General features: G+C 36.3%; 1 protein-coding gene across 1 annotated transcript in view; it reads left to right on the top strand.

Moving 5' to 3' along the window:
• Positions 1–23959, top strand: part of TENM3 (teneurin transmembrane protein 3) — a 1346985-nt gene that overhangs the window by 955896 nt on the left and 367130 nt on the right. The window contains exon 11 of the mRNA XM_027676660.1: positions 2741–2901. The gene's annotated coding sequence lies outside the window, so the exon portion shown is untranslated. The remainder of the gene's footprint in view (positions 1–2740; positions 2902–23959) is intronic.

Raw genomic sequence — 23959 nt, 5'->3', positions numbered from 1 at the left:
TTAATGTTTTCTGAGTGGTCTCTCAAAGACAAAGTGCTTGTTGGTTACAATTCCATTATTGTTCTTCCTCGTGGTCTGACAGTGCCGTACCCTTCAAAAGGAGGAGAGTGCTGAATTATGTTGCATGCTGTATGTGTCCAGTCATCTTTTCTGAGCAAGTGATTAAAAGATGTGGAAGATCTTAAAGCAAAATCCTTTCTTTTCAGAAAATTTCCTGCCTCTATTTACTGAATTAATCTGTGAATGAAACATGCAATGCATGTACAATTTACAGTGTAAGATCAAATTGTCCAGAAGAAAATACTATTTGTCTATGGCAAATGCACCAAAATATTCTATCTGGCTTATTTTTTAAAAACGTCGATGCTTTCAGTATATGCTGCTGCAAGAAAACAGGACATTTTATCAGGAGTTAAGAATCTGTCTGAGCTGTAAACCCTAGGATAATTAATTAGTCTCTAGCCTAAAATATTTCTACTATGTAGTTAGTTATTGTGAGGTAGGAAGCAAACTGCATGTTTCTTTGGTAAGTAGATGATCTAAAAGTGTGTCAATTAAAAGATTCTGGATATGAAATTCCAAATGTTCAGGTATCAAAGGGGACAAAGAGAACGAACCAAATATTCAAAAGTGCTCTAAGATACTTTAAAAGAAAAAATTACAGAGAATAAAAAAATCAAGAATAGAATATTGATGATGTAAATAAACATTATTTCAAATTTTAAATTGGTTTCCTGATGATATAAGTATACACCAAGATGTGGTGGGCAGCTTGTTTATTCTGTAGTTTCATTAAATGAGTTACAGATATTAGGGCTTTCAGGTAGATATTGGTGATATTATTTTTATGTAATCTCAATTTTATTTAAGTCTTCTATATTTTGAAAATCAGAGCACACAATTTAAAGATATTAGATTACCTGCATCTAGCACATCCTTAGTTTTGAATTGCATGGAAGGCTTGCTCGCTGTTTGTTATTTGGATAAAGTTAAGGAAGTTTCGCCTGAAACCAATATTAATATTACAAATCAGACAATTAATTAGTGGTTAAAGATATTAACATTTGCTCTATAGAATACTGTAAAGGTTTCGTAATTATGGACTTGGATTCTTTTCATGCCTGCCACCAAATTTATGAAAATAACCTTTCTCCCTGGTTTTCCCATTTATCAAATAGGAATACTTGCAGTCCTGGTCAAGTGCTCTGATGCTTGTGGAAGATGAATCTCCTTTGTGAGTGTGTTCAGTGTTATAAGTAGCATTATCCCTAGAATATCAAGAGTTCCGTTAGGAGAATATATTTGCAAGGACAGTTTTTTTCACTTTGGTTACATGCTCTTTATTTTGCTTCTTTGTATACAAATTTAAGGCTAAAATGGGGCTCACATGTCAGCATAATATCTGATCAGCAGAATGCCCTCTGCTGAATAATACTGTGACATATATAGCACAATGCAATAAATTGAGTAGGAAGTAGTAGCTTGCTATTTTGGACATAATTAACGTAGTTTTATATTTAATACCTCAGTCTTTGCATTCAGAAATAAGTTGTCTTTCTAGTGCTTCTTATTAATGCTTTATTTTAGTACGTGGATGTACAAATAACTTTCCAATTTGATCCTAGTCAGCATGAACCTTCTAAAACAACACTCTAAGCTTAAAGCAACTTACAAAAAGTGTGTGTTATATACCTACTTATAGTTTTCTCCTTTTCCTGCATTGTGAGAACAGGTGTATTGGTGGGGAAAAAAATATTCACTGACGTGCCTGAGAGATGAAAAATAAGCATTTATAGGAAAAAATGAGAAACTTTATAAAAATATGAAAATTGTCTTAAAGTTTATTCTCCCTTCATATGACTAAGCAAATTGCAAATAATAGTGAAAGAGATTAAAAGGTGTTGATATAGGATGGAAAAACTAGAGCCATGCTTAAACAATTATTTTTCTCTGTAAAGGCTAAAAAAACCAACCCCCAAAAAACCCTACCTTCCTCCTCATCCCCCAGAAAAACCAAACCAAAAAACCCAAAACAATAAGAATACCCAAACAAACAGAAAAACAAAACAAAAGAACTCCCCATGCTCTCACATGGCCTCCCAGAAATCAATTGCTGAAAACATAGTTCAGGAGAAGCAAGGAATATCCTTGTTTCTATTGCTTAGCTGTAACATAGAGTAGCCAGTAGCCAGAAGTTTAGGAGTGGGTTTTGGGATTCTTAAGTAGAAAAATGCAGTAATTGATATCATAGTTAATAACTGATTTGGGCTGCTGCTCTTGTATACATTGAGTCTTTAAGCTGTATAAAGCTGTGTGGTCAGGAACTGTAAGTTAAAGATGTGAGTCAATCAACTACATGATTTTATCGTTCAGTCTTTGTCACAGTAAATTATACAGAGGGACTCATAGGTATGACCCCAGGTTTGGGTATTGTTTGGTAGAGGAAGAATAAACAGTAAGAAGTTGGAAATCAGAAAAGATAACCACTAAAAAAAGTTGTTTTCAGGCTCCTGACAGGACTACTTTATCTGAAGTGTTCTTGGGATGTGGGGATCGCTCTGGATTGCAAGCAAATATTTTGGCTCATCTAGTAACTATTTTTAGACAGTAAAATAAGGATAATCTGGATGATTCTTTAAAATGTTGCTAAAGCTGTAAAATGGGAACAGAAACGGGGAGTTAACACATTTGTAAGCTGAAATATCTTTTAATATAATTGAATTTTTACTAAATGTTCTAGTATGAAGAATTTGTGTAAAGAATTGAAATGGATTCCTTAGGACAGCTACCAATATATGGTCTGTTGGCTAGTTTAACTGTATAGAAGAGAAATAATTGAAGACAATCTGGCATTTGTATATGTGGTTCCTACAGCACAGAAACTACCTGAACATTTTAAATGTAATAAGATGATATTTTTTCTGCTAACTTGTCCTAATTTTTTTCCTTTTTTAATATATGTAATTGACAAAATAGAACGTGCCATTTTACTCAAGAAAATGCACAAGCACTTTAGTTAGGCCTTTATGAAGCATGGTACTTGTCTTATGTAAATGATGTCAACAATTCAGATGAGGATTGCACTAATTACTGCTATGTGGTCTGCATGGCATTTAACAAACAGAATAGCTTTGTTAATGCATCATTAGCAAAAAACTTCATATTTTTTTTCATCTCTCGTAACTGGGTGTGCATATGTAAGCCATGTGTTTGCTGTCCTGGTCTATAGTAGGCTTGTTTTTTCAGTCTTGCTAAGTTTCAAATACTATGTTGATTAGCTGTACCAGTACTGTGTGTAGTATGATAAATGGCTTGAGCACCAACACTAAAAAATATCTCAAATAGGCTAAACTATATTAATGACTTAATAGCAGTATGTTCTTACATATTTCTGTGTAGCAGATGAAGTGTCCCACACAGGTACTTGTGCCAAGTACTTAATCTAAAGAAAGCACTGTCAGGTGTGCTTTTGAAGGTATCTGCAGGTGAATATGCAGTACTTCTTGTCTGTCCAAACAGCATAAACATGGAAAAACCAACTGCAAATGCAGAATGGGAGAAAGTAATGTCTTGCCTGCTGTGATGCTCATGAATCGAGAGATAGTTTATGTTAATGATTTCTGTAGTGGAGAGGAGCATAGTAAGCCTAGACTTTTGTTTTGAAAGGTAAACAGAAGTTGCTGGAATAGAGAGTTGTTTCCTTCTTCATGAACAGGTGTGGACTGACAGGTTTAATTTTGTGGAAAGAAAAATTTGTCATGTGAGTGCTAAATTTAAGGTATTGTCTGTTAGCTGCACGTTTCTTCTGCTCTGCCTTTGTAGTCTAGATTAACAGTGGAAATATGTCCATAGAAAACCTACTTGGGAATAAAAATATGCAGCAGAACTAGGTGCTACACAGAGATTCGTAAGGGTTAGGAGGAGGAAGGAAATTTACATGGGGTAACTAAAATATGGAAATATTCTCTGGGGTGGTATGTAATGAGATATAATTAGATAAAGCAATCAATCTGTTTTTATACTATCTTGGAACTTTCCCGTAGAATGTGACAGAACAAAATTCAAGTTATGTTGTTTCTTTTGTAGTATATAAGGCTGTATCCAGTAAGGAATTTAAGGAGAGAGAGGAGGGTGGGCAGAAAGCAAAATTTCCAAGTATCTAGATTATTTTAACAACTAAACCATGAAAGAATATGCTATTAAGTTCAAAAAAGAAATGGAATGTGTTGTCATAGAGCATTCACTGAAGTATATTCATGCAAGTGAAAATCTGTTGTCTGAGAAGGATGAGTTAAGAAAGGGCTTTCCTTTTTGAATGAAGAGCACATAAAAGCTTCTGAAACACTAGGAACCTTCCCTCCTATTAAGAATTAGTTTCACAGAATCACAGAATATACTGAGTTGGAACAGACCCACAAAGATCATCAACCTTAGCCCTGCACAGGAGCATCTCCACAAGCCACACCATGTGCCTCCTGAGAGGCACTCTTGTCAGGCTTGGTGCTGTGATCACTGCCCTGGGGAGCCTGTTCCAGTGCCCAACCACCCTCTGGGTGAAGAAGCTTTTTGTAATATCCAAACTAAACCTCCCCTGACACAACTTCAGGCCATTATCTCAGGTTCTATCACTGGTCATCACAGAGAAGAGATCAGTGCCTGCCCCTCCTCTTCCCCTCACAAGGAAGTTGTAGACTGTGATGAGGTCTCCCCTCAGTCTTCTCCAGGCTGAACAGACCAAGTGACCTCAGCCGCTCCTCATATGGCTTCCCCTCAAGGCCCTTCACCATCTTCGTTGCCCTCCTTTGGATGCTCTCTAATAGCTGAATATCTTTCCTATATTGTGCCCAAAACTGCACAAAATACTCAAGGTGAGGCCTCCCCAGTGCAGAGCAGAGCGGGTCAATCCCCTCCCTTGACCGGCTGGTGATGATTTGCCTGAATCCCCCTCGGACATAGTTGGCCCTCCTGGCTGCCAGGGCACTGCTGACTCCTATTCAACTTGCCATCGACCAGGACCCCCAGGTCCCTTTCTGCGGCACTGCTTTCTAGCCTCTCATTCCCCAGTCTGTACAAACATCTAGGATTGCCCCATTCCAGGTGCAGAATCCAGCACTTTCCCTCATCGAACTTGGTATGGTTGGTGATTGCTCAGCCCTCTAATTTGTCAAGGTCTCTCTGCAGGGCCTCCCTGCCTTCGAGGGAGTCAACAGCTCCTCCCAGTTTTGTATCATCTGCACTTGCTTAGTATCCCTTCCAGTCCTACATCCAAGTCATTTATGAAGATATTGAAGAGCACAGGGCCCGAGATGGAGCCCTGTGGAACCCCACTAGTGACAGGTCACCAGTCTGATGTTCCGCCATTCATTGTTACCCTCTGTGCTCGACTCATGAGCCAATTGCTCACCCACCTCATGATGTGTTTATCCAGCTGTGTGCTGGACATTTTGTCCAGAAGGATCCCGTGAGAGACAGTATTGAAAGCTTTTAATTTACTGAAATTCAAAAATATTACATCAACTGGCTTCCCTTGATCAACTAAGTGGGTTACCTTGTCATAAAAGGAAATCAGGGGACTTCCCTCTCCTGAAGGCGTGCTGGCTGTGACCGATGACAGTGTTTTCTTTCTTCAGTACTTCCCAGGATAATCTTCTCTGTAAATTTACCACGTGCTGAAGTGAGACTGAGAGGCCTGTAGTTTCTGGGATCCTCCTTCTTTCCCTTCTTGAAAATCAGGACAACGTTTGCCAGCTTCCAGTCAGCTGGGACCTCTCTGGATTCTCAAGACCACTCAAAAATCATTGAGAGAGGTTTTGTGATGATGACAGCTAGCTCTTTGAGGATTCTTGGATAACACTCTTGATTTTGGTTCCCTCTCCCCTTTTCTTTAGGGGGAGTGGACGGGGGGTAGAGATTGAAATTAAATGATAAATAGTTATTATATCAACAAAATAAGAGCATATCCCAGTGTCCTGGAGGCTGTTAGCTCTCTGAGTGTTAATCTCAGAAATTCTAAAATTCACTATTTTCGCCATGTGCTAGTCATTTAATAATGTTCTGTCAATCGTGAAGGATGGTATACTCTTCAAGCTACTTGCTATGGCAGGAGTACAGCAAGTCTGAATGCAGAGGTTGTATTACTGGAAAAAGAAATGCTGTTATAAATTGTTCTTTGATTGTATGTGAGTAATTATTTAGGTTCAGAGGGACCTCCATTCTTCTCCTTGGTCAGCCCAAAGTAGGCCTGGTTAGATTGGATTATTCAGTGCTGCATCCAGCTGAGTCTTGAATACCTGCACAATGCAGACCCCATGGCCTCTCTGAGCAACCTGTGCTAGTGTTGCCCATCCCTATGGTAAATACTTACTGGTTTCGCATGAACTAGCAAGTAGGAACAGACTGCTTCAGCTGTTACTGTCCACTGACCCCTTTCCCTCTTCTTTCTGAACCTGAGCATAAACCAAAGAAGATGCTTTCATACTGCATTCTTGCTGGACTGCAATGAAATGCAGAACTTGCTGCTTCCCACACCTCTAGTCGGCGAATAGATATTTTGAATAAGTATGCTGCTTCCCTCTCTCGGTGGCAGTAAAAAAATACTTTAGCTATTTGTTCAGTTATTTAACTACAGCGATAATGGACTTTATAGGAGTCTATATCTGGGGATATAATTTTTTGCTGAGGCAAGGTGAATCACAGTGAAAAAACTTTATTGACTGAAGATGTGTTTTACCTGCTTCCAAAATAATGCACTTCTCAGCCCCCGTGCCCCAGGTTTGAAAATCGGGCACTCATTGGTTGTATAAGGGTGGTAGTAACTCTTAATTTATTGGGCAAGGGAGGAGCTACCAGAAGAATGAACTATTGATTTTATTTTTTAACATCTCAAAAACGTACATTTGTGTTATTGTAGAAATAAAGGAATATGCTGAAATATAAATTTGAGTAAGATTTCTTTTCAGAGAAAAAACTGCATAATATGTTTCTGCACTGTGGAGTGCTACAATTTACTAGGCTAAGGATACACCAAAAAGGTTAGTCGTGTGTCCTCGTTTTCTGAGGCAGCTGTTTCTAGGAATAGCTGTTTCTAAGCTTTTCGTTCCAAATTCTGTCAACTAGATTTCCACAATGAACAGCCTAAAGGAGCATAAACAGGAGCTTCTGTTGTGGAGTGCATTTTCTTTTTATTTTAAAGCAATGATTAACCCTTTTTAAAACTTCCTTTTGATGTGACCAGACAAAGAGAGACTCATATAGCCCTTTGGGATTTGCTTGCAGTGTGAACCTTCTTCAAAAATCATGACCTTGGCTGTCCAAGTGACAAGGCTCTCAAGTTGTTAAAGTAGATTTAAATGAGAAGAAAGCGGAGTGTCAAGTGTGTGTATTTATTGCTGTAGATTTAGTGTAGCAACACTTTGTACTAGTTAAAGCACATGTGAGTATATTAACCACCCAGGTTGTTGCTGACAGGATAGAAACCAAAATTAACGGCATGCGACAATACAGTGGGAAAAATATACCAACATCCTCATATCTTAACATGTAAGCATTTAATACGTAAAAATGAATATAGGTTATACTTAGTTTCATTTGGGGCTAGGAATATTGATGAAGTCTTTCTCAGTAACAAGGACATTCTTTGTGATGTAGATATATGTATACCTTTTCTTTACAGTCATAACAACTTCTTGTCAAATGAACCGAAAAGTCCCAAGCGAGACTTTCCCATCATGATAGAACAAGAACTCAATAACTTGTTATTCAAAATCCTGTGATAGAATACATTTCTGTCTTGAGAAATTGGGTTCTTTACACATTTCCCTGGGAAAAAATGCACTCCAGTGATTGTTTCAATGTATGCAGTGGGTTATAAAGGGAGTTTCAGAGATACTGTACTTATCAGCTGCACATGAACAGTTTGTGGTTTGAAGAGGGAACCTGGGATGGTGAAATCCAACCTTCTGTATCCAATTTTACCCAGTGGAATATGGCATTAAACAATCCTATTGTGTGTTTAAAATTTCATTTTGTCTGTTGGAACACTAGACCATATAGTTTATTTGGAGAAGCTTATGGATAGTTTGTTCATCTTTGTTTCATTTTCTACTTTATATATCAGATAATGTGAGGAAGTATATTGTGAAAATCAAAGGTAAACCTCGAAGCTTAGTGTGGTATTAAACTATATCTCGTGTCTTCATTATTTTAGTGGAGCACAAAAGTTGTGCCCCTTTGATTTAGGTTGTACATTTGAATTAAAGTCAGATTGAAATGAGGACTAAAAATCAGATCATTGTGAAATATTTAATTAGGAAAGGGTATGGACCTTTTGTTTCACAAGAACTAGCTGCAGACTTAAACATCCTCAGTAAAGAAATTATTATTCCTTTTAATATGTGAACCAGTCTTGGGCTATATATTCTGACATCAACCAGTCTTTTTGATTTTTAAAGAATGTGCTAGTGGTGGTGTGTTTTTTTAGTGTTTTCACTGTGGCCTACATTTATTTACTTGTCGTCTTTTATACATTTGTTTTCATACAATAGTTTACAAATGGAAGATTTTCTTAAGATATATATTTAGGATATAGTATAGCTAATCTGTATAAGTGCTTAAGCTATGCAAATTTATATGCTGTCTGTGTGACATGTACAAGAAAACTGTATCACTATTTATAAAGCTTTTAGCATTGCTGTTTATTGCAATTTATTTAGATCCATGTTTTGAGCGTGTTGTATTGTTCCTTGCTTCTGAGACTTGAAGTGGAACAGCCTCACAAAGAAATACCCTTTGATGATAAGATTGCAAAGTAAGAATGAATGAGCAGAGAGAGTATGCCAGGACTATAATAATGTTTGTAACATTCATTAAGCTGTTGGTTAAGTAATGTATTCAGACTGACTAGTGTTTCCCAGCTTCTACATCGCCCATTCTATGTTCTAGTAAATTAAAACTAGGAAACCTTTGTTGGAGTTATAGTGCTCAAACTGACATCTAATTCCCCCAGACAATAGGTACAAGCATGCAAGCCTCTCTAATTCTTTCCAGCCTTTACATTTATTGATTCTTTTGCAAATGTGTTTCATCCAATCTATTACAAACAGCACTGGTTAGAAGCGTGAAGTTTACCACCTTTGACCTAAGGCACATTACAAATTATAGCTATCTGACATACCTTGGGCATCCCAGACATACTCCTAATCAGAAGAAAATTTGGACCCTTAACTGCTCAACATACCAAGCTTTGCCAAGAAGGACTGACGTTAATTCTTTGATCTGTCTGGTTTGGAACTGAATTTAGTTCAGCTATCGTTTGTATTCTAGGCTGTAAATGTTTTATTACTTGACTTTGCTTATGTAAGTAGTTTATTTTGATTCAATACTTCATTTTCCCTAGTCTTGATTAATGTTTTGCATATACAGATGTAAGTTTCTTACTGCAAAGTATGGATTCAATTTTTTTTTAACATCAGTTTTTTTCATCTTTTATTATTGAAAAGTTACCAAATAATTCATTCATAATCTCTGAATGGATAGAAAGGACAGTAAATTTTAATGACATGAACACAATACTTTTTTATTATTTTCTGCATAACTTATACTGTAAAACATATCCAATAAATAATTGATAGTAAACAAACACATCTTATTCTTCCCACTATATTCGTCACCAGTTTCAAAGCTTTGAAGTTTAGTAAATAATTTATGATAGTTGTTAGTGTAAGGAAGTCTAACTGTACTCCTGATCCTGCTTGCTTTTTTGTCCTTGTTGTTCTTGAGCAGCACTTTGATTGGTAGCCAAACTGAATGATAAAGAATGTATGAATTACTGATGGGATTCATTAAACAGACTGAAAATTAAACCAACTATTTTTAATTTGAAAAAAAACCCTTAGAAATACATATTGAAAACTTTGGAGTTTTTTTAATTGGGTATAGATTGCATAAGACAATGATGGAAGTGAATGTTTTTAATACAAAGTGGAACATGTTTTCTACCTGCTTTTGTTCTCAAAACTTCAATCACAGTGTCTTCTAGCCTGGTTAAATATCTTGCTGAGATCTACTGTATTTGCTGAGAATGTAACAAAAGATGCCAGAGCTCAAAAATAAAGAAATACATGTTTTTGGCCTTTACTGAAATGTTCCGTAGAATACATGTTTAATTTCCTTTTGTTTCCCTTGTTTGCATGAAAAAGCCAAAGACTTTAGAGAGATTTTTAAACATTGAAGAGATTTATTTCTTTTTCACATCATTCAGGCTCTTCAGGATGGCTTTTAATTTATGTTCTTATAAAAGTTCTTAAATACTCCAGTAATATATTGTTAGTTTTTAACCTGTATTCTGACATATCTAGAACTTAAAATAAAGCAGAGAAAAAAATGACTTCAGGCAGAGATATAAAAATTCTGTGTAATTCTGTAACTTCTAGGTACTATTTTGTGGTGTCTCTAACCTCAAAAAAGAGTGAAATCAGAGCAAAGGGGTTTAAATCCATCCTCGTTTTGGCTGCAAAAAACAACGCAGCATAAAACCTCCCATGTAGTTTTCCCAGGCTGGGTGGGGAACCATGGTGTAAGGTTTTACTAAGAATTTTCTCTGTTCCTCTTTTGGTTTTGGTTTTTGTTTGTTTTTTTTAAGCATTGCGTACATACAAATGCAGATGCATGATAGTAGTTATGCTCAAGGTGACAGGACTGCATAGGAATCTTTGGCCATTCTAACTTCTCTGTATGTGGCTGCAACCTGCAGTACTTGTCTTGCTGTGTAGTTTTGCATATGTGAAGCTCTAGGTCTTTGCTTTGTGTCTGACACAGGTGGGACAGGGAGCACAGCATATAAATAGGTTCTGTTTGGTACAGCTCTAATTACGATGAGGCATCATAGTGAAGCTTTAAAGAATATTTTCAAAGCAGGGCTGAGAGGGGAAGGCTGTTATTCCATGGTATAGGGTCTTCTGGGTCTGAGGTATAGGCTGGTTTGTTAGGCTTTTTATTTAAAGGTGATTTATAGGTGTCGTGAGCTAGATGATGTGAAAGTTACCAAGAAGAGCAAGGACTTGTTCTTGCCTTTCAGAAATTTGTTGTCTCTCAAGATTTCCTGTACACCACTGTTATTTCCCTTGGAATCAGTATGGGACCTGCCTCATATTGACAAGACCACATTGAGCTAGTATTGTCATTAGCTCACTAATTTTTCTTGTGTGGCAGACGACAGAGGAGGAAAGGTTTGGGAAGTTTCTGACTTTGACCAATATGGTGATAATTTCACTTGGCAAAGGCACATTACTACTTTCTCCCTATTGAATAGTGAAAAACTTCTCCAAAAAATGAATTTTGGAGAAATTAGATCATTTTGGGAGCAAAAAAATAAACCACCATCTTTTATTGTTGAAAGAGTTAGCCTAAATGCAGATGTTATCATTGACTGCTCAGTGTTGTTGGACAGTGGCAAATTGTTTCCTTTAGGGATCTGTGAATGATGTGGTGAGCAAGTATTCAATCTTCACTTGGTAGCTCTAGTTGCTTCTTGAAAAGTACTTCGGTTTGGTTTTGTTCTAAAAGCTCTTCTTTTCCTTTCCTCTGCATGGCTTCTGCCATGCTTGTTTTGTCTATTTTTAACTGCTAACACTGCAAAACCAGTGATAAACAGTTGATAAGTCTAATGATGTTTGCAGATGAACACCCATATTCTTTTGGAAACTTTAAAATTGTTAAAAGATTATCAACAAAGAACATTGCAAGAAACGTGTGACTACAGTGTGACCTCAGTGCAAGAGGAACCTGTATCACTGTGTCACTGGCTTCATAGATCACTTTGAAGGATTGAGGCTTGCTTTTTGTAAGGAACATGGAAAGTATTCATCAGCTGCAGCTCCCTGTTTGCAACAATACATCACCTTCGTATCTTTGGTTGTACAGAGAATCTGCTGACAGCAGGGCTTTGATAGAACAGGCCACATCCGCCATTGACTTTTTACTTTCAGTGTCACCTTGGGGCATCATCTCTAGTTTCCAAGTAATGATAATGTCTTAACGGCTTTTTAGTACTTATCTTTTTTGTTGTCTTGTGCAGCCTACTGGTTCTTCAAAGGCTAAGTTCATGTGATGCACAAAGTGGGCACAAAAATGCAATAAAGAGGAAGAGGAAAAATCTCAGTTGTTTTCAAGCTGGCTTCTTTTGTAGTCAGGTTTTGTGAATATTTTTAAGAATTGTGTAAATTTTTATTAAACTGTAATCTGTTTTTGAAGACATCTGGATTTCTTGGCAAGGAATATGAAGCAGAAAAGGTGGAAAAAAGGCTAACTTCCAGAAGGATAAAATGAACTTCAACTAAAGGAAACAGGTTAGCAATTATCTGTACACTGCCAATGTTCAAGGTAGAATATTGTTCACACGCAGAGCTCAGTTATCTGCAGAACAAAGGAACAGCTTCTGTACCTGTCTGTACAGAAAGATCATATTAGTAATCTTCGTGACCCCTTATAACCTCATAAAAGGTTAGGTGTTCTCCTTATTGAAAATCTTGGGAGTTAAATTAATAAAACAAACTTGTGTAGCTATCAGTGAATGCCTTCATGAACTAAATGTTGATTTTTAGATCCCTAGAGGCACCAGTTATTCCAACTATCAAAAGCAGTGTGCTTTAATTAAAATAGTTTTTTGGGTGAAAACCTACTTGAAGAAACAAGTAATTTATGGTAAAAGAGATGAAAATTGGAATGTGTATTTGTACATAACCTTCCTATAAGTATTGAACTCTGTCTTTAATGTGTATTAGTTGCTAAATCAAGTCAGATGTCTGAGACGAGAACGGGAGAGCTGATAGCAAATATTCATAGAGGAAGCTGATAACAGCCTTTAATTAAGCTGCTGCTATCTTCCTGTGATAAATTTAGAACTTCTCCATAAGTCACCTGACTTACTGCTCTATTTGCATCCAGGAGTGTTTGATTTAGATCAGTGTTTTTGTTAAGAAGTCTGCAGATGTCTCTTTGATAGTCCTAACTGTCTCTCAGGGTAGAAGAGCCTGGGAGCTTTGTTTCTGCTGTGTTCCAATGTCGAGAAGGAGGTGTACATTGACCTAAAGCTGACCTTCTAGCATTTAGCTTTTTCAGGATTGACATGACCTGAGAAATACTTCTAATTTAACACTAGTGTTTTCTCATAGCAGTTCTTGAACTCAAACTTCCTTAAACTTTCAGTTTAAGGAAGATAAAAGATATGTGCAATTGGGTGGCTAATAGTTGTCCTTGCTAACACTTAGCAGTGAGATCTGTTTCACATGCAGCTGTGTCACATGTGAAATTTTGCGCATTTTGTTTTGTAGGTTACATTTAGAAAGAAGGACATCCAGCTTCTGAGGTCATGAGGCTTTTATTTGGGGACAACTTCTTTACTGAAATAAGCATTTTGATGCACTTGAAATTATATTGGGGAAGACACTGAAGGTGGGTACTCTCAGGGCTTAAAAAAGAGCATAGTTTTTGGAGATCATTCAAGATATCATAATCTATCAATTTTACAAAATGAGCTCAAAATCTTGATCTTCTAGACTAAGTTGCAATAGTTGAAGGTAGGGAAAAAATTATATCAGAAGTTTTCTCATGATTGTGGCAGGTTTTTTCCAGTTGCATATCGGTAGTGATTTGAGAGTCATTCTACCCATGTGTCTTATTCACTTCTGGTGCAGATTTCACTGCAGTTACCCATTTCATCTTCATATTCTATTACTGCACAAGATGTCTACCTCTAGGCAAAAAATTAAGAACAGCTGAAGAAAACTGGCACCCACTTAATTTCAAGAAGTTTTATCTTGAAAACTTTGGCTAACAGGATAATTTCAAGCATATTTTTAGAGCTTTGGTGAGCACAGTCCAAGACAGCTCTGTTCATGTAGCGTTAACTGCAACTAAACTGAAACGCTTTGAGATAACTCATTTGATTAATTTTTCAAGTAGCATGTTTAGTATTATGTCACCAGATTATTTGGATGGATTTATTTCCTCTATTTTGCTTTCAGGAATTGTACACATTGTAAATGTGTCACTTAATCATCATTGACTGAACTGTCTGACAAAGACACTTGGTTTTATTTTAATTCTTTTCAGGAAAGAATAATTTGAATTGAAAGTTAATTCTTGTATTAGAATTTTTTGCTCAAAAAATAAAATGCTACATTTTTTTCCTGTCTAGAAATTCTGTTATTGTTTCTGAACTAGAATATTTTAACAGTATTCTTCTTTACAGTTTACTTAGAAAAATTAGGGAGTGTCCAGTTATACTTCCTCACAGATAGTGAATAAGCACTATTCAGAAACTGTAACTCTTACAGTTGTCTAAATTTGAGATGAAGTGGATCATTAAGTTGATGTAAATTACAAAAGTCATCTGAATGTCTGGCTAAAAGTCCAGTAGTCACGTATTTTGTACCAAAACAAACTCAAAAGGAGAGTTGTGTTCCACCAGAATCTGAGAACAGGTTTGAAAGAAAAAAGAGCTCTTAGTGAGAGGTGTAGAGACTCTGATACATCTGACTACTTATAACAGGCAAAAGAAATCAAGTGTGTTCTGCCATATTTCTGCTGGCTATACTTCTATGTGCTAACATGTTTTCCTAGCAATTTTTCTGCTTTTTACTTGTTTTGCTTTTTATTTTTTCTTTTTTTTTTTTTTTCAACTTGGTATGCCTCTGGATTAATTTTTAGGATTTTTTTTATTAGGACCTTGAAATTTAATTTTAATTTGTGTGTGTATTCACTTGTGCATGTTTGTTGCACTATGATACTGCTGATTCAGCAGTGTTTCATAGCTTCTGGGGAGTTAGGATTTCTTGGTGTCATACCTTGGGGGCAGGAGGCAGAAACTGGTAAGAAATATGAGCCAATATGCAGAACTGACCTGCTTAAAGTTACAACAGTGATTCAGGTTCCTCTTTGGGCAATTGCCATTCATGAGAAACTAATGGAAGAATATAATATTGGTAGTTTTCTTATCTATCCCGTCATTAAGGCAGTGGCCAGTTGAGTGGAATTTGTACCTGGTATGATAAATTTCTGCAATGGCAAATTTTTGCAATGACATCTCTGGATGATGTGTGTAGTAAATTAGCTAATCGTGTGTATCTCAGAAGTAGATGAAAAATACTTTTATATTATAAAATTATACTTTAAAATAATTATACATTTCTCCAGTCTGTAATTAATCTGTTATAATGTCTGCTTGTAATCAGATCATTTACACATTAAGGAAATTGAAAACAAAGGTGTAAATGTTTCTCTGTGCAGGATTATGTTACTTTACTGAGATAGTATGAATGTTTCTGGACAAATAAATATTCTGTTTGAGTAGTTCTGCATACCAGCAGGTGTAGGAGCGTCAAAGAGGAAGATACAAATCCAGGATGCGTGTGGTGCTTACATTATCTGAAGAGATTCCCTGGTTTATGATTAGAAAGGTGACATATGTAAGTAACTCCTACAGATGAGTGGATATCAAAGTTTTGCTTTGTTGCCTCTCTCCTCTCAGTTTACATACTGCTCTCTTTACTCCATTATTTGGCAAACACTTCACTGAGGTAGCTGTGTTTCCAAAGAGCTGCTGAGAACAGAAGCAGATGGCAGCTCAGTCGTTTATCCATCCTGCACTATTTATTTCTATTATTTCTCTGGAAACTGAAATTAATTGATGTTTAACTTCTTACCTTCTGCTTGTTTGCTTTTTTTTAATTTGTTGTTTTTTGTTTTTTTTTTTTAAGAGGAGAAAATAGAAGTCATGTCTGGTATTTTTCTTTTGTCCTCCTAGTCATGAATATTTCAGAGCTGTAATGAAGGGTCTTTGAGAAGTGGTGGAAGATGACATACCAGAAGACAAAAAAGTAACTAAGATAAATTAGTTTATTCTGTCTCTAGAAACACACATGTCAAGATGATGATAAGAGTATGCCGGAAATACAATTAGAGTTGAAGATTTGTGTGGGTTTTCTGGGGGGGGAGGGAAGAGAACACCAGTCTAACCTAACTTCCTTCTATTTTGGGTCCTTTTGAACAGTGTGCGTTTTCAAAGGCTTTTGATGACTCCTCATGTGAAATAAACAGCTACCTTCCTCTCTAGCAGAAACTGAATTTTTTTGCTTGCTTGTTTGTTTACATGAGATGGTGGAAAAGACTGTAAGCGTTTTTGAAGTTAGTCATCGGTGCTTTAGTATATGGTTAGAATTAAATAATCTTAAAAAAAATCAATTGACATTCAATCTAGTAAAAGAGAGGATTTTGCTCTTCAGAAAACACCCACTTCTTTGGAGTAGTAGACCATCATTTTGTGTGGACATATTTCATTGGATATATTTAAATTACTGCTGATGGGCTAGAGAAATGAACAAAATAAATCCAGGATGGTGAGTGTATATGACCCCTACTGCCATTTCAACAAAGAAAAATATGTAAGGTTAGAGTATATCCCATTGCCTTACAGTTGAGGGAGAGGGATTAAAAAAATTTAAGCAACCCCAAGGTTGAGCTGAAGTTTATGTTGCAAGATCTATAATCAATACTGCTAAGACTTCAGCTAGAGTTGTGTCCTCTGTTTGGCATAGTCCTTAAAGAAATAGAATGATCACATAAGAGCTATGTGGATAGACTTAATGAATAGGGATTGTTAAGTATGGAGAAGATGGTGGGAGAGAGAGAGGCCATTAAAATGGGTTCCTGCTCTCACCTCTCAATTCGCATTCTGGTATTTGCCATCATACAAGTTTGTGGAAAAGGTAGTGTGAGTGAGAGAGCAGGCAAACAGTGTTGATCCGTCAGTTTGAATATAGTCCCTGCAATCTTCTGGGTACCTCTGATTTGAACTAGCATGCTGCCTTGCATTTGTGCTTTGTGCTCTTTGGAACGTTTAACTGGTGGTGTTACAGCAGAAAGCAGGCCGACAATTAGCTGAGCTGTTACTCACAAGTCTATGTGCTGCTCAGATTCCCAGTTAAAATAATGTGGGGTAAAGAAAGCAAAGTGACTTGTTTTGTAAAAGGTGGCTGCATAGTTCATTATGAATATTACAAACAGCGTGGATTTCACTACTGATTTATGTGAATGATACTACATTTTGAATGATTTTTTTCGTTGCCTTTCTTCAAACCGAAATCTTGGTCTGGAAGAAAGAAAGGGCTCGATCCTGGACTGGCTTCCCATAGCACAGTAAATGGGGCAGGAGGAGACTGCTTCTATACAACTTGTGTATGCCTCCTGAAAATTCAGCTTCTTTCTCCGCTTGGATCTGATATACAAACAACTGTGAATGCAAGAATGATATTATCAATAAATTGCTTTACATTAATTTCTATTCCAATTCTGAGTAGCAGATGTAAGTGAAAATCTTGAAAATATGTTTGCTAAATCATGTGGTAAATGGTCTTGTTGATGACTGCACAGTTACTCTGGGGTTGGAGCTGTTAGGCACTTATTATGGGAATCCAACAGGGCAAATTAAGAGAAACCTGTGTGTGTCCTTGTTATTTTAGAACTTTTATGCTTGTCTTCTGAGACCTCATGTAGGATCCCATGACCTAAAAAGACTTGATATCTTTTAGTCAGAGGTTAACTTCTGAAATCTCAGTTACTGACCTATCAACAATGGAAATAATCACCTCCAAGGGAGGGTTTAGTGTTATTATTCTTTAATGCTAAATAGTTGAATATTGCTGCTAACAATACATATAAAGTAGCTTTTTAGCATTCTGTTTAGTTGTATGTGGTATTTTCACATATAACTGAGTCTTTTTATACTTGCAAATTGAAGGGGGGAGGGGAGATATTTTGTTTCATTGTAAGTAACTGCCAAGTGGGCTTATTATTTGTAACACCATTGTAAGCATTTCTTTAATCTGAGGGTGTTCAGATACAGTGGGTGGAACTTAAATCTATATGTGAGTGTTCCTTGGAAATAGAAAATACTATTCCAAGTACACAAGTACATGGTAGAATTTGCCATTATAATAAGTTCTGTCTTAGAAGAACTAATGCATGGTATTTTTTGCCGGTTTTAACTGTTATATTTCAAGATTTAAATGTGTAGTCCATTTAAAACAAGTATAGCTGCTGTTTATAAAGTTTATTGGATACTTCTCCAGATGTAGGTCTTAAGAGATTTAACAATTTTTAATGCTAGTATACAAATGTATACTTTTACATAAACTTCAAATTTCACTTTGGAACAGATGAATCATTTTTCTCACTATTTCTTTTTCTAACTTCATTTAGTTTTCTCTTGAATATCAGATACCTGAAAAACTGTCATAGTCTTCTAGTGCCATTTTGCCATGATCGTAAGCATTTTCAGTAAAGTTTGTGAGCAGCATTACTGATAGGTCTTGAGTTCCAGCTAAATTAGTTGTCTTTTGATGGCATAATTGTTTTGCTAGCCATCATGTTTGTAACAGTGGAACTCGCCTTTGAGGAAAAAAAGAGATCATTCATCTTTTCTAAGATTCATACATGAGCTTTATCACTATAGTAATAAAGTTCATTGCTTGCTTGGTAATCACAAAGGGCTCATGCCACTGGAAAATGTAACCACACTTACGTACATTGTCATGTGCACAGTTAAGTTAGTTTTACAAAGCACATGGTAATGCGAGTATAGCATACTAATAAATATGGAACGTGTGTTTTGGTTTAATTTATGGAATGTTGCGAAGTTTGAACAAAATCTTAAAAATACCTGAAACAACATTCTGTCCTTCCTGTTTTACCTCAGGTTCCTTTGGTAAGGTTTATAAATTTGTCTTATTTCTTATTATAATAATACTTATTATATATTATATATCTAATATTCTAGGACCCTATGTTGTCTTTAAATAGCATTTTCCCACCTTCTTTGTCAGTTTATTTGTAAGGCTCTGTATCTGCAATTTGCATAGGCAGTGTTTAGATAGCTTCTTTGTAAACTATATTCTAACCATGTATATTCACTAGTATTCACTTTTCATTTTCATCTCTGTCTTTTGTTTGAAGCGTTAATAAAAGTATCCAAAATTAGTTGTATGTGTGGTTACCGGCTGCGTTGTCATCAAGAAATGATTTTCATTGAGTGATATTTTGGTAAATTTCTAACATTGTGAATTAATATGTTGGGCTGGGAACTGCAGTAGCTTTGCTTTGTACATTTGCTTCTGTTACTGCTGTGAATTCTTATCAAGGATGGGGGAGAGGGGTAGAGATCAGGCAGTAGTACTGCTTTATCTGCAGTTGCTAACCTGCCCAGATCTATCTGCTACACAAACCACAACTGTTGTTGATGTAACACATTGAGGTTCTGTTAGGGTAATCTTTTTTAAAAAAATAGAGGCAGGTGAACACATGCATCCATGCACATTGAAGGCTAAAACAAGTACAAGTCATTAGTTGCACTTCTTAATGAAGAAGGGGGTGGTGGTGGGAAATGTAATAGATGTTGCTTTTAATGACATTAAGTAAGTTTGCACATAGTACCAAACACGTTAATATCTCTAGGTGATACTTATCTCCTTAGTTCCGAGACTTCTATTATTCTAAGTACTACAGGTACCTAAAGAGAAACAGTAAAATTAATTTTTACAAATTCATTATTAGCATTTTGTGTTTGGCCTGTTTCCGGCTTTGATAGAGACTGATTTGGACAGAATCTGATACTCTTAAAAGTGGATCTTCAACTAAAGTTTTTGCATTCCTGAGGTACTAATAAGTAATGGAGAAAAGGAGAGAGCTTTTAGTCCTGCAGACTACAGCTGCAGAGTATTTCAGAACGTTGTGTAACAAGTCACTGCAAGCTATTCTGTACAAATGGTGAAACTGGATAAAATACCATATGGTGCCACAGAGTACTTCAAAGAATTACTTCAATATTTTGAATGGGCTAAAACATCCCATGCAGATTTACTCAGTCTAATTGGGATTTCACAGTTGTACTGTTGTAAAGAAGAATATCTGTGCAAGCTAAGTTGTGGGCAGGGGAGGTGAAATCAGACTATAGTACAATATAAACTAGATGAGAATTAACTTTTCCTAAAATGCATAACAAACATGATCATGCTGTTAGTAGCACAGTGGGTTTTATGGTGCTTTTGTAATTTGGATACTCTGATTTGGAGTCTAATTGGATTCCTGGGCAACACTGAATGTCTTACATTCTTAAGTTGTGTAAAGACTATTTGAAATAATGGGATTGACTTTAACCTTTTAAAGTTTCCTTTTTAAAAATCCATTCAAAAAGATTTAAAAAATAAGCCTCAGTAGAATTAGAGATTACAAGAAACATTCTACTCTTGTGTCTTAGACTATAGGCAATCATTCTGTTTGGTTCTGTAATGGATAAAATAAATTTACATTTTATTTTTTCCTGACCTCTAATTACAAATGTAAACCAAGGGGCTAAAAACCTTCCAGTTCAACTTGGAAAGAGCAGCTGCCTTGAAACAGAGCCAAAAAAATGTCATTTAGGAAGTCAATAAATACTTACAGACAATCTTAAAATCAGGAAGGAACAGTGTATTCAATGATTTTGTGTTTCAGGAAAGAGATGCTGATATAGATGCGTTGAGTGCTTCTTCTGTGGGGGAAAAAAGACATTTAGCTTTTGTTTTAACTACAACTCATGTTTATGAGGTTGGTGTTCTGTTGCTGTTTAAGCAAAAGTAAGGCAGGAGTGCGCTGTTCTTTGGTGTCATTGCTGGTGCTTATATAAAACCAATCAAAGCTGGTTCAGAAAGCTACTCAGAGCAAATATTAACCTTAAGCTCCCCTTATTTCCTCCAGTATTGTTACTACTTTCTGAAACAGTGCACCTTTTATTCATTACAATGTCAGAGCAAAAGAGGAACTCTGTGGCCAGGGCAATGGGGAAGGACAGAAACGGTAGTGACTTTGATTTCAGTTGTTACAAAATTTCATTAACTTCATTAGACTCTGATGTACTTGGGCTTCTTATCAGTGTGTGGTTGAAAGGATGCTGTGATGTGTCAGGTAATCTGATGTCTTTGGAGTATTGATTCTGTTTGATGCTGGTCCGTGGAAATGCAAATGTTGGGCTGAAAACATGACAGGAAATAAAATTTGCAAAAACTTGTTATTGCAAAACTTTCATCTGGCATAGACCTGATAATGATGGTAATGTTTGGTGCTTTATTATTATTATTAAAGGGAGCATCCTTGGCAAAGGAATAGCTACTAGCTAGACAAACTGGTTTTTTACATCTGAACTCACAAGCAGTTAATCATGTTTTAAGAGGTTTTGAAGACGTTTTTAAGTCAGATCTACAGGCCACCATACAAAGAGAAATGAGAATTCAAATGGGAGCAGTATTTCCCAAAGCATTTGGGAAATATGTGGAGAAAGAAGGAATATGTGCAATCTGGTCTCAAGGGAGCTGAGAAATTCCCTGATGGAAAGAAAAAGCTATGTTAAGAGAAGTTTGGATATGCAAAATAACTTTGGCTTGAGCGGTTTTTTCTTGCTGGTGAGGAAACTGAGGCAGGGAAATGAGTGTGCTCTTACAGTTGTATTTGCATATCCATGTGTTTGTTTTTACATTATTTGAAGTTAAAAACCAAATCTGGGCTCACTGTTTGCTTTGGTGCTATCCTTCTCACTCATTTTCCTGGAGATATGACCTGTTAATCTAGAATGCCTTCAAGTTTTAGAGCCCTGTGGAGCATTGCACACAAAGTGAACAGGATTTCATGAGGTCAGACTCTTACTAGGAGGTTTAATCATCTCAACTGCAATGCCTAATTTTTGGACTGTGCTAAAGTCTCTCCAGAGCCTTAAGCTCCTGGGACCCGCAGTCCTTCTTTGTTAACTTTGTTAAAATACCACATCTCTATTAGTTTACTGGAAGACATTCCAATTGATTTTTCACCAGAAATCACCTTTTCAGGGTAGTATAACAGTTTTTTGTTTGTTTGTTTGGGAAGTTCATTATTCAGGTCCTGGATGTATATTTTGTAGTTCTAACAGCTCTTGTTAGTGTCTTATTAAGGGGTTCTCCAGTGTGCAGTAAGGTAAATTGGGGAATAATTGCAGTTGTAAGGTATTCTGCAGGTCTTGTAGTCCAGCCCCTCGCTCAAAGCGGGGCTACCCTTTAAAGTGTGGTTGGGTGGCTCAGGGTGTTTTTAAGTTAAGCTCAGAAAATCCACAAGGATGAAGATTTTACAGCGTCTGTTGGCAGGCAGTTCCATTGCTTAACCACACTCATTTTGAAGCTACAGAAAGGGGTTTTCAGTGTATTTTGCAGATTTTTGATTCTGATGCTGACTTGACTGTCTCATTTTTTACTTCTGGGTAAGGTGCAGGTTAATTGAACATACCAAGCCTGTTTGGTTTTGAGCTAGAGCTTTTAAGTTATGCCCTCTAAGAATACTTAATTACTTTTAAATTGGTGTTAGGATTTTATTTGTTGACATCTGTTTTGATATATTGGAGCTACCATGGAGTGTTTTGTGAATCCTGAAACATTTATTCTGTTACCATATACCATAGTTTACATACATTTATTTTTTTTGTTTCAGAACTATGTAATGGGAGTCCTCATTCTAGGTTAATGCTGAGATGAGGAGCTTGCACCTGTCTGGTTTTTGTCCCTGTCTCCATAGAGAGTGTCATTATTTTCACCTGGGTTCAGAAGAAGCAGTGTTGTGGTGTGTGCATCAAGCTGCTAGCTTGAGAATAGTAATATTCCCAAAAGAATAAAGGGTCTGAAAGTAGTTGATAACCTAGTTAAAACTTGTTCTTGAAGGACAAGTAAAAGTGGAAAGGTGTAAGGTTTTTCTCATATAACCCTCTAGCTAATCAGGGACTTCTAAAATTACAGAGGTGGTTGAAGATCAAGTTATCCATAAGGTTTTATCACTTTTCATGTCTGTGAAAATGATTTTTTTTCTGTATGAACACTACTATCTTTTGAAGAAAGGGACTCAACTGCGGTGCTAATGAAGTGTAAGGAACTAAAGCTATCACTGCTGCAAATGATATTTTCAGGAATGGGAAGTTAGTTTACTTGATGCCTCATAGCAAATGTCTTCAAAAATGTAAGGTGCTGTCTGTGTGAATTACAATGAAAGCATTGAGAGAGGAGGTGTTTATATAGTCTGTCTGGTATGTCTTTTCCAAACTATATCTTCTGGGTACATATTTTGGGAACATATTTTTAAAGCAAAACTAGTATGTTTGGTGCACTTCTGTTCCATGAGTTAAGGGAACTGGCAACTGGTAAATTACACAGGTGATTCCAAGTGTATGTCAAAAAAAACCCATATACTCTGCTCTGGAAGTTTCGACCATTTCACTGAGAAACTGTTATAAAAATATTTTAAGAAATATTCTCATATTACTGTTACTAATTTTATAACTTTTTAGAGAAAATTTTGTGATGCATTTTTCCAAGACTTTTTTTTTTTCAAGATCCCTTGATACCTGCTCCTACTAGAAGTAGAAATTAAGTCTTTTCTGTAATATAAACCTAGAAGTTGGAATGCATATGGATCTAGTGGAATATTACAGCACTTCTGTTCACCTATGGCTAACTTGGTAGGCCACTGGTTCATCATTGCAAGGGACAAAACAAATAACAGCTATGCACCTGTTACACCTATATTTTTGTGGTAGTCTCTGATCCGGTTAAAAACCACTTGAACTCAAAGCACTTGAAGTGAATTGCCAAGCATGGACCCTGCCTTGGAAAATGGGAGCACAGCCCCTATTCTGAGTTTCAGTAATAATCTCTTGTCAAGAGACAAGGGTTAAGACCCTATTTGTATGTATGGAATTAGGTTGGAATTTGGACTTTTGAGAATCCCTGGATACACCCTTCTGATATCTGCAGTACCCTATGTATTCGTAATAATCCTTTTGCTAGTGTCCTATGGATCTATATTTTTGGTCAAGTATGTAAATATATATCTGTTCTTTGAAGCTGAATATTATACAATA

The sequence above is a fragment of the Neopelma chrysocephalum genome, unplaced genomic scaffold (genome assembly GCF_003984885.1).
Source record: "Neopelma chrysocephalum unplaced genomic scaffold, ASM398488v2 Primary Assembly neopelma1_42, whole genome shotgun sequence".
In the NCBI taxonomy this organism is placed as follows: Eukaryota; Metazoa; Chordata; class Aves; order Passeriformes; family Pipridae; genus Neopelma; species Neopelma chrysocephalum.
The sequence above is the reverse complement of the archived record's forward strand: the minus strand, read 5'-3'. Positions and strand labels throughout refer to the sequence as shown.